This window comes from Limulus polyphemus, unplaced genomic scaffold (genome assembly GCF_000517525.1).
Source record: "Limulus polyphemus unplaced genomic scaffold, Limulus_polyphemus-2.1.2 Scaffold428, whole genome shotgun sequence".
Lineage (NCBI taxonomy): Eukaryota > Metazoa > Arthropoda > Merostomata > Xiphosura > Limulidae > Limulus > Limulus polyphemus.
The window spans coordinates 186730-200709 of NW_013666038.1; the positions used below are offsets into that span (position 1 = coordinate 186730).

The 13980-nt window shown below is 32.6% G+C and overlaps 1 protein-coding gene across 1 annotated transcript in view; it reads left to right on the forward strand.

The window, feature by feature from the left end:
- Positions 1-13980, forward strand: part of LOC106458203 (plasma membrane calcium-transporting ATPase 2-like) — a 227876-nt gene that overhangs the window by 10533 nt on the left and 203363 nt on the right. Inside the window, exon 2 of the mRNA XM_022384342.1 lies at positions 7980-8067. The gene's annotated coding sequence lies outside the window, so the exon portion shown is untranslated. The remainder of the gene's footprint in view (positions 1-7979; positions 8068-13980) is intronic.

Consider the following 13980-nt stretch of genomic DNA (forward strand, 5'->3'; position numbering starts at 1 on the left):
TTATTTAATTAAATAAAAATTAAGTGCATTACAATAGGTACTATAAAAAAAAATCAGGCTTAACTGTCCTCGATAATAGAGGGCAAGAAAAAAGAAGATTGGGTAAGTACTTTATTTCTTATTTTCCATATTTATTCTTTATTTATTATTATAAAAGTAACTAAGATCTAAATATATGAATCTTTTTAAGTTATTTAAGACTAGATTAGGTAAAATAAGTAATAATGATAATATAATTAAAATGGTTCATGAGGCACGCACCCGAGCAGCTTGTGGGTAATGTAATTCGATAGCGTAATGTGAGCTGCACATTCCCTGAGTGATTTACAACTTATAATAGCATGGATAATAGACATGGTTCAAAGGGCAATAAAACAAGAAAATTTAATTCTAAATAGATGCATAATGTTACAAACTTAGAGCCACTTAGGATAAACGAATGTAGTTTCATGCTACAATTTGAAGTCATTCTAGAAAGAAAAAAGGTTAATTTAGGTGTGTGTGTGTGTGGTTATGAGGTTGGTTCCACTTTGAGATAGGGTAGAGAAAATAACAGATAGACTATAAAGTTTTACTGAAAAAACTTTGAAACACATTTAGGAGGTTTTAGGGATTACACAAAGGAAATTTTAGCAGTTTAGATACCAAGAAGACGATATACGAAGGATGAATCTTTGAGTCTAATCAGTTTGAAGGACCAACATAGGGCTAACCAGACAAGAGGATACTGGATTTAGCTGGACTTGTGGGGTAAAATTCAGCTCAGGATACCCCTTTTGTCCCAAATGAAAAAAGCTCATTGTGTAAAGAGACCAGTCTATGAGTCTATAGGTTTATTGATGGGAAGCCTTGCAGCATGTTGATCAACACTGATTCTGCAGCTATAATAGTTTGACCCAATTTGGTAATGTAAGGTGGAAACTGGCTCTTGGAAATGAAGAAATAAGAGAGAATGATGAATAGCAAGTAGACTTATGGTTCTAGTAATAGGAAAGGTAGAAGTTACACTTATTGTAAGAATATTTTCTTATCCTCATGATGTATGGGAAATTCACATCAAGAAAGAGTGCATGTTAGGAACTGATGCAAGGTTAGGCTAGCTTCAAATAGCTTCACAGTCTATGATCAGGAAATCTTTGTGCACTACATTGCAATTACTATAGCAGTGACTGGACTTCCCTTGGCAACAAGGAATGCAGTCTTTGTACCACTGAGAAATGAAGTACTCATACTAGGACTTGTTGAAAATACATTTACATCTAGTGACTGGGTCATAAAGAACTATATATTCAAGCGTGTTCTGATGGATTAGTGGTTGATAGGACCCTTGTGGACCTAAAAAATAAAAATGTCATCATTAGGGCCACGAATACAACAAACTTTAAGATTCAAGTCAAATCTGAATGGGACTTTGCAAGATGTGAGGCTGTGCAGGTAGTGTTTTCATATCAAAAGACATCAGATGATGTTACCTTGGAGGAAAGATGTAGGAAGCCAATGTCAAACCCTTGCATAAGGACAACTTATCTCAGAAAAGCTGTGGAGGCCTTACAACTGACCAGCACTAGTGGCCTTGGGCTCTATAAGCAACTCACATCTGAATAACTCAACAGACATCTTCAGAAGTTTACAAGGAGTAAGATTCAAGAACAAGAAGATGAGCTTTGATGTAAGGTCATTATTCACAAAGGTACCTGCAGAAGCTACTATCAGGGCCTTGACCAGAGTGATACAAGAGATGAAAGAAGATTATCTCTTCCCTCCGAAGAGAATATTACACCGAATTCATATCGTTGTGTGTAAGATTTGGCCCGTTCAAGTTCATGGGACAGGAATAACACCAACATAACAGGCTGGCCATGAGCTCACCATTAAGTGCTGTCCTAGCTTTCCTAGTAAATGGAGACTTTGGAAGAAGAACATTACAAAGACATTATGGGCAGATACACGACATGGTTGAGATATGTGGACGACATTCTAGCCATAATACCAAGAAGACTAGATGTGCACGTGACATTAGCAAGACTGAATGGGATATTAGAAGACATACAGTTCACGATAGAAGAAGTGCAAGATGGGAAAATATCATTCCTTGACACTTTGATTTAGAAAAGTGACAAGGGACCAAGGTTCTCTGTGTATAGAAGACAAGCCAACAGAGATGATTTCATACACTTCTTTTCAGAACGTAACAACAAAGTGAAGACAGGTGTGGCATTGGACTTCTTTCTGAGGGTGTTATGGATATGCAGCCCAAAATTCTTGGATCAAGAAAACTAACACATAGTGGAAGCTTTCAGGAAGTTGCAATATCCTACAGGTATACTTGTAAAGGAGAAGGCGAGGAACGTCATAGAAAGGAGCACCGACAGCAGAGATGAGAGAAAAAAGAAATTCATAGTGGTCCCCAATGCCTGGGATACAAGTCCCATCAACAAACTGATGAGACACACAACCACAGAGGTAGTAATGAGAACAGGAATAAGAATAAGAGAGATGGTAAAGGACAGGAGACAGAAACACACAACAAACAGCAGTGTAGTATACTGCATTCCATGTGGTGGATGCAGTAAAGTTTATATAAATGAAACTAGCAGAGGCTTGACAACCAGAGTAAATGAGCATAAAGCAGATGTCAGAAAGCACAATATAACCAGTGCAATAGTAGCACATGTAGAGGAAGCAGGACACCTGCCTAAATGGAAGGAAACTAAAATGTGGGCAGAAACAGCAGTGAGACAAGAGCAGAATGGTGATTGATCGGGTAGTGGTCGACAGACAACAATAACGAACCAATCTGGGAATGGCATGGCTCAGCAACCAGGAATCTAATTCAGGAAAAAAATGTATATATACCCTTGTAAGGCACTATGATGTCACACTCTTCTGAAGAAGACTTGTAGTTGAAACATTGAGAAAATAATGATCCTGTTATAGCATTCATAATCTCATTGCTACCTTAGTATCCATTTGTAAATATGGATAATACTCATGAGTACTAGTCCTTGGAAATCATCTAATGTATTTGTGAGAAAAGATGAATCCACAAAGTTCTACATAGACCACTGATAGGTGAATGAAGTTACAAAGATGGATGCCTTTCTACTTCTGAGGATTAATTCTACCTTGGATGCTTTGTTAGGATTGTAATGGTTTTCAAAATTGGGTCTCGAGAGTAGTTATTGGCAAGTGGAAATAAAGAAAGCAAGTAGAGAGAAGATGGCCTTTTCTGCAGGAAATGGATTGTGACACTGCTATACTACCATTTGGATTAAGTAATGTTACTGCTGTATTCTAATGGTTAATGGGATGTGTTTTGTTGAACTACCCTGGAACAATATAGTCTTATACTTGAATGACATAAATGCACATGGGAAGGCTTTGATAATGCATACGAAGGGTTAAGGAAGTTTCAAGATTGGTTGAGGAAAGAGAACCTTAATCTGAATTCTTAAAAGTGTGAATTATTCCATCAATAAATGAGTTTCCTAGGACACGTGGTCAGCAGTGAAAGGGTGTCTACAGATCTATCAAAGATTTGTTCCATCCAAAATTGGCCGACACCAAAGAACCTATGTGCAGTAAGAAGATTTCTTAGATTATTCTTGCTATTGTCATAGAATTTTTGATAAAGCTTGTCTTCTACACGAAGTACTTCAGAAATAGCTATCTTAATTATTATGTACATTAAATTAAGTTGATTTGTTTTGTGTTAGTTAACATCATTTTCCTACAGCAATGTTCAAGTGTTGAAGTTTATGGTAACATTATAGGAGGAAATAAAGTAATTCATTATTGTTCCATCAACTGGATGTTGAATTATTTTTACCCAATGATTTAAAAGAACCTGCCAATGAAAGAACTATGCTGCTACAATATTCATTGAAATTTTTCATTTGGCTGTGATATTGGCTGCACTATTTGTCACAACATAAAACATTTTTTTTTTATCCAAACTCCAAAATATTTTAATATACAGTGTATTTCCCAGTGTTTTTGAGATTTCTTGTCACTTGTGAAAGAATGAAATACTAGTTATAAAGTGATTATTGTAAATTTAATTACCCTTTCAGTACAAATATCAGTGATAATAGTGACAGGAGAGGCTTCCTTGGGATATTAATCTTCTGATGGGCACCTATGTTTTTGGTGGTTGGTAAGGTTTCCTGCTATTTTTTTGCACAGCTTCTAAAAGAATTTCAAACAGTGTAGAAAGGGTAGTTGCTCATATAAATAATGAGTAAAATAGGTTGTTAACCAACTTTTTCTTGATGAGTCAGTAATGCTAACTTGATGCACATTTTTAAAACTTGGTGACATATTTGGAATGTGAGGTGATAAAATTCTTCAATCATTGTTTGTACTGTTAGTTTCATCATCATCATCAAACCATGCATTTTATTTTGGATTGATTTAATCACTGCTATTTTGATAAGAGTAGCAGTGTGACTGGTATTGTCTTTGGCATAAATTCCCTCCTTTACAGTAACAGGACATATAGGGCATGAGTATAATAAATTGTTATGTTATGGATAAGATGTCACAAAACTGTTTTACCACCATGATACTGTTTAAAAATAAACTGCCAAAGAAATGCTTCTTTTGTTTTTTTTTCTACAACCAATATACAAGAAACAAGTAATCTGTTTGATATTATTGTACCAGCTGTTAATTTGTATCTGATGTGTAAGAAACAAGTAATCTATGTACTTTTTGTAATAGTATGAACACCTTTTGATAGTGTGGTATTTATGGATAAAAACCAACTTCCCAACATGTTTCAGACAAGTAAACCCCCAATAACAGAAAGTTTGATTAAGAAAGAGAAGAGTGTTATGTAATTGATAACTTGACTGAATTTTAAGTTTTATCAGAAATAAACAGATTGGACACATTTAAAGGACAGAGAAGACAATATTTAGATGGAACAAAAACAAAGTGTGTGTGTGTGTGTGTGTACCAACATATACACATGGATGTTTGCCTCTATTGAATCAGTGAATAGCCCTCCAGCTTTCCATCTTTCAAGATGTATCTCTGCCAAACTAGTGGTGATGAAAACCAAGCAGATCTGAACCAATAAAGTAGGTGCTAAAACCTGGAATGTTAACTTTCTTTGTCTGGAAGATGGCATCACCTCATGAACTATTTTCCTTAAGATTATTGGTTAGTTATCACCTTCAGCTGCTCCCTAATAATTTGATGGTTTATAATGCTAAAACCCATTGTTGATACCTATGGTTGGCATAATACAAATAGCCCATTGTGTAGCCTTGTGCTTAACAAAAAAAACAAATTATCTTTGGTCAATATCATAATTGGCAAACAAAGGGTATGTCAGTACTAACCTGTTAAGTTCAGAGTCTGTATGTAATACTGAAATATCTTCAAGGGCAGAGGAGTACTCACCTAAACAAAGAAATGAATCAACTTCAACAAAGCAAAGGTAGCCTCCTGGACCATGTGTGTTTATCATTACAGTGCAGAAACTAAATAATCTTAGATTCAAAAAATTAGTAAAAAAATCAGTAAGATTTAACATAAGACAATAATGTTATGCTTATTGTACTTTTACACACTGTGTTCTTTGTTTGGTCCTGTAGGTTTTTTTTTAGGAGAAGAGAGTACAATAGTATTTCAATCACTCCATGTTTGATATATCCGTTGGTGTCTTCATGGATAGAGCTCTTCAGGTCAACTGGAATATAGTAGACATAATAGTGGTTGGAATGCTGTTTATACAAGCTATTTGTTAGAATAAAGATATAGTGTAAATGCCTCTTCTTGACCTAATAAAGAAAGTAGAGTTTAAAAATACAATGTACCTAATATTGCTATATATTTTTGGTTTTATCCAATATATAACATTGAAGCAATTTATGTATTGTGTTGATTTTTATCAAAATATCATTAGATTGCCTCCACATATATTAGTTTAAAACCTAGGTTTTTGCAATTGCAACAGCTTATCCACCATATTACTGTGGGATTCTGGTTAGTATGAGCAGAGATGTAAAGATATTTTTTTGAAAGCGAACATTTTTTACTTGAAAATGTATATCCTATAGATACTTGTATATCTGCACCCCTTTACACTCTTCCTCCCCACTGTTGGTTCACTTTATTCTTGCCTTGTCTAAAAATGGGTATCTATTGCAAATGTATGGAGTGTTATCCTCCCATTGATAGAGGGCTGTTGTTGCATGATTATTATATCATGCACTAGTGTAGCTCATGTTAACATGACTTAGGTGGGAGATAACTAGAGGCATGCACAAAATCTCAAAGGCAGATGCACAAGGACCTAGCTACAGTGTGAAAAGATGTAAGTATTTATCAAAAATACATTTTCTGCTAGGGAAATCCTATATAACCTTCTTATACTTGAAACAATTTTAATGCCAAGAGGAAAAAGTTTGTGGGAGTTTAACTACTATTTGAATTTTTATGAATTTATGAAGGTCTGAAATTATTAATGCTAGTAACTTTAGCAAAGCTATTTGTCATTGCTTTATTACCAAGCATGCATCAGTAATAATGTATGAACTATATTATTTGACATTCATTTATTACTATGGAACTTGCAGAACAAAAGAAGAACTGAAAGTTAAGTTAAACTGGTATGCAGTTCTAAGATATAAGATTGTGTGTTTTATGAAAATTTACACAATTTATATAAAGACCTTTACTTTTTGATATAGTTTATTTTGATCCAGTGCTAATTCAAAATCATCATAATGGACAATTAAACTGATCAGTTAGAGGTTAGATATTTGGCTTGTATCTTTTTAACAATTGCATAAAAAACCCAAAAGCTGTTCTATATAACAAATCAGATGATTTCATTTAAACTGATGGGGGCAATAGCAACCTATTGTTTAGTGCTGGACAGTAAATCTGAGGTTTAATGGTTTGCACTTTGTTACCACCAAAAAAAAAAATTGTGGCTCGCACTTTGAGGCCATGGGTGCTTTAAAAGAGTGATGGTCAAATCCCATAATTTGATTAGTGAAGCTCACAAGTTTGTGGTGTGTGGTGTTGACTACCTGCTCTTCCTCTATTTTGTCATTAAAAATGAGGGACAGCTAGTGCAGATAGCCCTTGAGTAACTTCATGTGAATACGAACAAACAACCATCCTTGAAAAATATTTTCCTTTTTAAAGTTAGATAGTGAATTGGTTTAGGGTTAAATTTTACATCTTAGTTTTTTTATTACCGAAAATACTTCGTAACAAAAATGAATGACAGTTAGAGCTTCAAGTATAGTGGTCAGAAATCTTGTTTCATGTGCATGTAATTGCATATGTCCTTAACTTTTGCCCATAAAAATTTCATTTATAAATTATATAAGGGATAATCCACATATTAAGTTTAATTATTAAAATTATGTTTTTGTTATGCAGTGATTACTGTTATCAATTATCTTGACTAGTAAGCAGTTCAGTTTTAATTTAACCATTCTATGTGTCAAGTTTAGTTACCAAACCTTGTGTAAAAATACATTTATTTTTCCCAAATCCTTTGGCCCAGAATAACTTTTTTCTGCAATTTATGTTTAGGATATTCTGTGTATAAAATTTATATTGCCATTATTGAGGCTTACAGTCTATTCAGTTAATTCTGAGTAATATTATTAACCAAGACTTAATATGTTCATTCACAGTTTCAAGTTCAAATATGATAATATTTGATGCTATGAAATAAGAAAATATTACAGCACAAGAAGAGATTTATTAATTTGAACTTCAAATTAAACTTGTTTGCTGATTGTTAACTATATGATTTTATTGTAATGCAAGGTGTTTAGATATTTAGAATTGAGTTTAGACCACAACAATGTCATGATAGAAAAGTGTCACGCTTAGTGACTATTCTGTATTTTCTGTCTATAGAATTATTACACTTGTGACATTGAACCATAGAATTTTTCAATTTTTAAGGTGCGTCTATCTAAGTGTCGTGATTGTATTATTTTCAGCTGCAACTGCATGACCTACTAGCGTGGCAAGTGAGTAGGTTACAAAAGAGGACACTTAAACTTAGAAAGTGAAGTTGAACTTGGCGAGGTAAGCAAAGCTCATTTTAAATATGTTAAAAAGTAGTGTTTATTATGGTGTTTTTTGTATTGCTTAAGTTTAGTATATTTCTGTTGTAAACTTTAGTACTTTAATGGTGATTATGTAAAAATCAACTTAAGTGAAGGCTGTTTTGGCTTTTTTCTACAACTACATATATTACGTGTCCAGTGTTAATATTTGCTAGTATGTTATGGTATTATCATGTGCACTGAATTCCACTAAGAGTAATTTGATAGGATCTGCAGAATAACAGGAGGTTTGATTGAAAAAGTTTCTTAAAGCAAACCTGAATTCTTTGACTCAGTCTGGACACGAGATGTAACAAAATGATTTTTACAGTGCCTGAAGTATGCAGTCTGTTATGAGTTTTTGTACTGATAACAAATATTTTAGGAGATTAAATAACTATACAACAATAATAATTATGCAGGTAATATGAAGTTGCATGAGTAGTTAGGGGGATTGTTGGATGGCACGTGTGTGTCGACCTCAGGAAAGAGGGGGAGGGAAGGTAGAGATGATGATGTCACAGTTCGACGAAGTGGAACCATAGGGTCCATTGCTAGTCTGCCATGATGATCTCATCATAGTGTTGCAACATGTCATCAATGTCTAATTTAATTATGCCCTAAAAGTGACGAGTAAAGCAATTATTTTAAGAAACTAGTATTATAACACTGTTACACATCAGTTTTTGTTTCGCATATAATCCATCATTTGAACAAGACAAATATCACAGCCAATAATTTACCTTACATACTTTTACAATTATCCATCATGAAAGGATTTTATCAAACCTAATGTTTTTATGAGTACTGAATGAGAAAACTGATTGTGTTTTTATGATTTAGTATCAACTGATCATAGTTCTCCCTTCCTATATCTAATCATACTTTTTGCATTTCCTGATGTTTTTAATTTCTATACGTCTAGTCGTCCTCAAAAGGATGCTTGTTTATCACATTTAAATTTAAATGTTTAAATTCTAAACATATCTTTTTTTTTGTTTTTTTACATCCTCAAAAGGATGCTTATTTATCACATTTAAATTTAAATGTTTAAATTCTAAACATATCTGTTTTTTGTTTTTTACATTTAACAAAACCAACATGTTTACTGTCTGTCATTACAGGATATACTTTACAATAAAAATAAGCTGAATGTTCACTATACTTTGACAATGAAGAGCAAATTTTGTATGTCACTGAATTTAACAGTCGGTAAAATAAATGTATCTACTCATAACTGTACATAATGATACAGAAGGCAAACTGTACAATCATGTATTTTTCTATATTTAATGGTATATTAGGAAATTATTTTCTAAGTTACTACTTTCTATTTTTGATTTAGAACTAGCATAATTGTTGTTTAAATATAACTTTACAAATATAACTCGCCAAGATCTATACATAGTCTAACTTCTTCAAGGTATAATTGTTTAGATATAATAGAGTTAGTTTTTACATCTTAATTGTCAACAAAATTGTTACAAGATTTACAAAAATTTAGAAAAGTTCGCTATAGTAACAGGGATAAGTTAAAGAAAGTCATAACACATTATTACATGGTTCTCCTTAGGTTACAGTTACCTAAGTTCTTATATTAAAGAATAAAGCAGAGATGAGAGAATGTTATCCACTTTTAAAGTAGTTTTGTGATCATCACTAAAAACCATTCTTTTGGCAGTAAATAGGTGTGCAACACGGGATATACTGTTGCTGCAGCGTTATTTCTGAAAAGAAAAATATTTAGAGACTCGTGTTTGACGGCAGCCTTGAGGTCTCATGCCTAGACCGTCTGGATAAAAATGCAGACAACACTGAGAAAATCAGTTTCCCCTCTTACAGAGCTGCAAAAATCTTATGCTAAACCTAAAATGACTTTTTTTGGATTACTGAATGTCTGAACACATAACAATAAGTCTGTTACCAATGCTGGAAAAGACCTATCGCCCAGTTCCTGAGCTTGTGGGTTCGCTAGAAATGCCACACCTAAAATTAAATACCTTAAAAAATGATGTAATGTTATTAACTGATATAGTATTTTGATTGCTACTTTGATACGTTTCCAGACGAAATAAGTTTATTCGTGATATCTAATAAGTTTGTAGTCCCTCTAACATAAAACTGACGTATCTGCCATGATAAGAAAGTCGTATCTGACCGGAAGTTGTTCTTCAAAGGATCAATAACCAGATAATGAATGACTGAGTTCAAGCTGTGCTAGTTGCTATTGCCAAGACTTGAACATAATGGTTTACATACTGTATAATCAGATGATTTAGCAAATTGGTATAATAATACTTATGATCAAATAATACATATGATGGATAACAGTTCAATAAAGAAAACTTAAAACTATTTTGTTTGTGTTTTATGTAAAATATTTAATCTTGGATCAACTTTCCAGAAACAGGAATGTTCTTAGTTTTACCGTCAAAGAACTAGTCAAACGCTAGCTTGTTAAGTTCATGATTTGCAGTTTTACGCACTTTGGTGACTTACCATGTTTAAATTAGAACTGCTTTCCATAACTGTGATGTTAACTTCATTGGCTACAATTTTTTCAATTTGCATTTTGCCAACTCGCATTTCAGCAGCCACATGAAAACATTTGGCACCCTTTTGCATGTGTTTTGATAATTTTGACCTTTCCTTTGAGAGTGAGGTGTTTATGCTGTCACTTTTGTTGAGGTTTTGTGAGATATAATCGATCTATGTACTAAAATGTAAGTGATCTATTTTTTGACACGTCATATTTATACAGTAAACCACAGATTTACTACTTACTGGGAGAATTACCTACGTCATGTATCATGTGACATCTCAAGGAACCACTCATTCTGACTGCTGATTGGCTGGTGAGGGTTTTCCTTGCTTGTGTCATGGTCCTATTTTCATGGCCAATTGTGCACTAGTTGTAAAAACACTTGTGTGTCAACTGTTATAATTAAGCACTAACTGCTGTTGAAAGTCTTAATTTTTTCTGATCACATTGAAGAATCAGGGTAGAGACATTCATATTTTGAAGAATATTACATAAAATATGAAAATTTCCTAGCCTTCATTTTCATTGTGTGGTGTGGTATCTGATCACTCGCCTGTTGCGGACATCAACAAACTACAGTTGAATCATTACCGATTCAGATTATAGTACATATATGTACACGTAAAATCAAATAAATGAACACACAACAAACACAACATGTTCATATATTTTTATTAATATTAATTATTAGAACATAATTAAATCTAGGCATTAATAACATGTTGAGACACTATGATGAGATTATCATGGTGGCCTAGCCATGTGCCCTCTGGTTCCACTTTATGGAACTTCCAATACACTTTCTGAACTACTTTTATTGTTGTGGTGACATTCACCTGTCATGACATCCTAGCATCATGCTTTCTGGACAACTTCTGCCTGTCATGGTGCACTTGCAATGCAACTCATGGAACTATGATGTCATCATCCCTACCTCTCCCCTCCCTCTGGCATTGTGCTATGTGACAATCACCCAAACTACTTGCATGTTATAAGATGTCATAAGGTTTGTTGAAAAGAAAGGTATTTTATTTTTTATATAGAGGAATTTATCTAATTATGTTGTGTCAAGACTAATAGGATAAAATGAGAATAATCTGAAGGAAATAATGATGCACAAAAACACACAGGAGTTTCTTTGTGTTTGTTAGTGGGTGTTTGGTTTTTCCTTTGTTAATATCTGGCTTGTATTTTCATGTGGTAATAATTTTTTGGACATGTGGTTGTTTTTTCGAACATGTTTATGAACATGGGTGAAGTTGGGGTTGATGTTCTTTTCTCTGTTTAAATTGCATCCTGTTAGATCTGTGAACAAACCTGGGCAGTAGTTACACTATTTTGTAAATATTTCTTGATGAGGTGGGTTGTTGTATAATTTCCTTGATGTACTAAATTTTTTATTTCTGGGGGTGGAAATGAATCTAGTTCTTTTATCAAAATTATGTTTGTATATGGTATGAAAGTGTATTGGCTTCTTGTTAGTGAAGCATTGAAATAGATATATAATTTCTTCATTGATGTTTGTGGTGGATGTAGTGTATGCTAAATCCAGGAGGTATTTTATTATGTCTAATTCCATGATTAAAACAGATTTTGTAGTTGCCATTGCAGATGTCTTTTAATTAGGATTGTAGTATTGAAACTTTGAGGAGTTTGTGTGATGTTAACATTTGAAAACTTATTGCATAATAGCGAATTATTATGTATGTCGTTTATGTGTTAAAGAATGTATGTTTATTTGCCTTGGGTTGTAAAACCACACACACACACACACACAAATTGTGAATTAGTTCATTTATTGGTGTATTCAAAATTTTTATAAATACACCAAAACTTTGTTTGTAGTGTACATACAATATCATGCTGTGTAGCTAGTTTAAAATAAATATTAAATATAACTTACCTCTAAATTCTGTTATTCAGATACTTGATTAAGCAATTCATTTTTAATGGACAAAGTTTAGTTAGCATTATATAGCTCCATATCTATAAAATTGTCTGAAGAAAATCATTTACAGTAAAATGCAGTATGAACAAAAGGCAAGGGCACAAAGCATGGTTATTAGATAGTTTGGCAAACAAAAGCTCTAACATCAGTAATCTACAGGAAAACATTTGTTAAAGTTTTGTGGTAATACTTTTTCTCACAGAAAAACAAGTATTTTTTAGTTCATTACATTGAAATATATAAACTGTTCTGCAAAGTGATAATTTTCTTGGTACTGCTTCAAATATTAAAACATTTTCACTCGTATAACCAAAAGACATGTTCCACAGCATCAAACTAGTACAGAAACTTTTCTTCTAACACCTTTCAATGTTGAAACAAGAAGGAATCCTTAATAGCTGCATGAAGGTGTTTTTCTTGCTCTAACTCCCAAATTCTGGATTGTGCCTAACCTATTGCAGTTAATATTGGTATCATACACTACTGTTTTAGAGTCATCATAAGATATCATGAAAATGGAACTTTGTCTTTTCCAATCATATTGTAATTAAGATTAATAGACTTGATAAATAGTCAATCTGATTCACCAAGCATACTACATGTAAGCATCTGTTAAAATGCTAACAGTGCCAGTTTCTCCTATTTCATTTTAAATTTGTCCGGAAAAAGAATTGAGGATGACCTAAGTGCAGATTTGCATGCCAACTTAGTGGCTTATTATTGTCATTATTATTAGCTTATACATCTCCATGGTCATATTTAATATAATACTTCTGATTGAAAGATATTCTTATTAACAAAATTAATATTTTATTTTATGGTAGTCTCTTATAAACATATCTTGCTCAGTATGTTTAAATACTAATAGTTTTTAGTTTTATGAAAATAATCTTAATAAAACCAACTCTTTACAACATAGCAATCTCTTAGTTGCATCATTTATTGCCTTTCCTAATTGAATAAAATATTGCACTAATGTTAATGTTATTTATTTTCATTACAGTTATATGAAAAACATGATTATCCTTCATAATAAAATCAATTTTATTGTATCCAAGTGTCTTAAAATCATATTGTTTAATACTTTTAAACACTAATAATCAAATTTTTCATCATTTACAATTTCACCTGAATTTCTTTATAATTAATATTTCTCAACAAAAAATTAGGTACTTGACTGAAACTACAGATCAGGTTGGTTACATCTATAATAATGAGTTAGGTGCTACATAAATTTTAATATAAAAATTTTCTCTTTTTTTTTTTTCAAATTACATTTTTAAACATTTTCATTCCTTTAACATCTGTACAAAGTAAGTAATGGTGAAGTCATTCAAGCCATAGATATACTTATTATCCAAACTAACTTTTAAATAATATTCCTCAAAACTCTGTTAATAACA